This window comes from Hevea brasiliensis, chromosome 16 (assembly GCF_030052815.1).
Source record: "Hevea brasiliensis isolate MT/VB/25A 57/8 chromosome 16, ASM3005281v1, whole genome shotgun sequence".
NCBI lineage: Eukaryota > Viridiplantae > Streptophyta > Magnoliopsida > Malpighiales > Euphorbiaceae > Hevea > Hevea brasiliensis.
In genome coordinates, this window is record NC_079508.1 from 62,123,857 (window position 1) to 62,127,921 (window position 4,065).

Genomic DNA, 4,065 nt, shown 5'->3' on the forward strand with positions numbered 1-4,065 from the left:
ATTCAATCCGATTAATATCTTTGATTTAATGCTATAGGAAATATGCAAATATAGAGATATTATACACTATAAGTTATGACATACAATATGTTTGTTATAAGATAAGAGATATTGATTTTTAATGTTAAGTTATACTATAAGTTATATTTATTTTTTTTTAACTTGAAATATGATATAAATTTGATATATATTAATTTGAGTGAAGTAAATAGCATTTCAAAAATGAAATTAAATATTATAACAATAAATATTGATATTAAAGTAATTATCATATTAAAATTGGTTTGAAATTTAATAGTGGTGGTGGAGTGATAATGATGGAGGTGCTAGATTAGTGTGGGTAGGGTGACGGTTAAACTAGTTATATTTATATTTTTTCAATATATAAAATATTGAAATATGATATAAATTTCAATATATAAATTATATATATCAATTTAAGAATATATATTAAATTATTTAATAGTGGTGGAGGAGTGATAGCGGCGGTGGTGGAGTGGTGTTGTTGAAGTAGTGGTGGTAGTGTGATAGTGGCAGCAACGGAGGTGGTGGTGGTGGTGATAGGGTATTGGTGGTGGTGGTGGTGATAGAGTGGTAGCAATGGTGCAGTGATAGTTGTGGTGTGATAGTGGTGGTGGTGGTGGTGGTAGTGGTGAAGTGATGGTGGTAGTGGTGGTGATGGTGGTGGTAGAGCGATAGTGGCGGTGGCGATGGTGGAGTGATAGTGGTGGTGGTAGAGTGGTAGTGGTGGTGGAGTGATAGTGGTGGTATAATGATAATGGTGGTGGTGATGGAGTGGTGGTGGTGGTGGTGGTGGTGATGGAGTGGTGGTAGAGTGATAGTAGTAGTGGTGGTGGTAGTAGTAGAGTGATGGTGGTGGTAGTAGTAGAGTGATAGTGGTGGTAGTAGTGGTAGAGTGGTGGTGGTGGTGGTGGTGGTGGTGGTGGTAGAGTGATAGTGGTGGTGGTGGCAGTGGTGGAGTGATAGTGGTGGTGGTGGGTGGTGGTGGTGGTGGTGGTGGTAGTGTGATAGTGGTGGGAACAAAGGTGGTGGTGGTGGTGGTGATGGAGTGGTGGTAGAGTGATAGTAGTAGTGGTGGTGGTAGTAGTAGAGTGATGGTGGTGGTAGTAGTAGAGTGATAGTGGTGGTAGTAGTGGTAAAGTGGTGGTGGTGGTGGTGGTGGTGGTAGAGTGATAGTGGTGGTGGTGGCAGTGGTGGAGTGATAGTGGTGGTGGTGGGTGGTGGTGGTGGTGGTACTGTGATAGTGGTGGGAACAGAGGTGGTGGTGGTGGTGATGGAGTGGTGGTAGAGTGATAGTAGTAGTGGTGGTGGTAGTAGTAGAGTGATAGTGGTGGTAGTAGTGGTAAAGTGGTGGTGGTGGTGGTGGTGGTGGCGGTAGTGGAGTGATAGTGGTGGTGGTGGTGGCACCACCACCACACCCCCCCCCACCCCTCCCCCACCCCCCCCCCCCACCACCACCACCACAACCCCCACCACCACTACCCCCACCACTCCACCACCACCATTACCCTATCACTACCACCTCCACCAATACCACCACCACCAATACCCTATCACCACCCCTACTACTCCATCGCCACCACTACCCCCACCACTCCACCACCACCATCACCCTATCACTACCACCTCCACCAATACCACCACCACCAATACCCTATCACCACCCCTACTACTCCATCGTAGGGCTGAGCACTATACGGTCCAAATCGAAAAACCGAACCGAACCGATTCAATTCGGTTCAATCGGTTCGGTTTTAAAAGTTAATCGGTTCGGTTCGGTTTTAATTTATAAAAATTTCGGTTATTTCGGTTCGGTTCGGTTTTGAAGAGAAAAAACCGAACCGAACCGAATAGTGATTTATATAGTCAAATCGAACTAAATCGAACCGAATCGATTTTTGAATTAATTTATTTTTATGGAAAATTTATGAATTATATTTAATTTTATATATATTAATTATTTAATTTCATTGATTAATAGTTATTAGGTTCAAACCAAAGTTAAAATTAGACCAAATAACTTGAAAATTAAGTCTAAATTAAAAAATCAATCAAAAATCAAACTGATCGGTTTAAACCGAACCGAACCGAATTAAAGCGGTTCGGTTTGATTCGATTTTTCACTAATTTCGGTTCGATTCGATTTCTAAAATTAGCGGTTCGGTTTTGATAATTTAATTCGGTTCGGTTCGGTTCGGTTCGGTTCGGTTTGAACCGATTGCTCACCCCTACTCCATCGCCGCCACCACCACCACTGCCACCACTATTACACCACCACCACGACTCCAACATCACCACTCCACCAGCACCACCACCACCATTACACCACTGCAATCAATTTTAATATCAATTTTAATATTCTATTTATTTTAGTTAAATTTATATTTCAATTTTATATAATATAACTTTACTTAAAATAGTATAACATAGCATATTATATAACTTATAGCATATAACTCCAACACCACCACCACTTCCACTATCACTCCACTACCACCAGCACCACCACCACAACCCCCACCACTCCACCACCACCACCACTACCCCCACCACTCCACCACCACCAACACCCTATCACCACCCCTACTACTCCATCACCACCACCACCCCCACCACTCCACCACCACCCCCACCGCTATTAAATCACCACCACCACCACCACTCCAACATCACCACTCCACTAGCACCACCACCACCCCTACCACCACCACCATTACACCACTGCTATCAATTTTAATATTCTATTTATTTTACTTAAATTTATATTTCAATTTTATATAATATAACTTTACTTAAAATAGTATAACATAGCATATTATATAACTTATAGCATATAACTCTAACACCACCACCACCACCACCACCATCACACCATCACCACCACCACTACTATACTTTAATATATAGAGTTATTATTATAAAAATTAATATAAAATTTAATATGGTAATTACTTTACTTAACTTTAAATTTCAAATTTATATAAAAGTAATTTTGTTACAAACATAATATTAACATTTAATTAAAAAATGACATAATTAAATGCATAATTGGGCGGAGCATTCGAATTTATGTGTATTGGTTCGATCTGAATTGAACACAAGTTTTTTTTTTTCTTCAGAAACCAAACCGACCCATATTGATTCAAAAAAAAATTGCCCTTAACGCCAACATTTACTTAGTGTGGAGCCATTCATATTCAACAAGAAGGGGTTATTAATTCCATTGCATATTTCCAATGACAATGTTGGACATATCTGTTTGACCAATAAAGATCTTTGAGCCGTCAAAAGTAATTGCCATCTCCAATTTTCAATGGCATGCTCATCCCTTTCCCATGCTCATTATTCAAGTATCACCCTAAAACATATCTACCACCCAAAAACACATCTGATTCACATATCTATCCGTAGTTGTTAGCTGACAAACGAGTATCATACCCTCCTCTCTCAAATCTTTATCCTATCAATCGAAGCAATAATGTCAGACACATTTGAGGTTCGTATAACTGAGGATGTAATCAAATTCCAATCCATGGTAAGTGAAACCTTCATCTATCATCTGTTATGTATGATTCACGTACCTCTTTCATCTATCATCTATCATCTGTTTTGTGTTTGTGTTCTTCCAAGTTAATCCCGTCAAGGTTTTTAAGAGAGAGAATGGAACAATTTCAAGCGACATTTCATTTGCGCACACCATCAAATGAAACCTGGGAAGTGCTAGTCAAAGCAGGACTAGGAGTATCTATAATTGACAAGGGATTATCAGAATTCATGGATTACCACAAAGTAGAACTGAACTACAAATTGATCTTCACTTTCAATCCTCCATATGAATTTAAAGTGGTCATAATCAATTCTGGTGGTAGAGAGATTTACTACCCTAAGAGGATGCAAGAGCAGAACATAGGGCTAACCAATGTTTATCAAAATACAATGCATGCAAATCTAAATACAGGTGAGAAATTTCAATTTTTTTATTACCAAATTATATGCTATTCATAAGAATGAATTGTTACGCAATTGTTTAATTATTTGTACTGC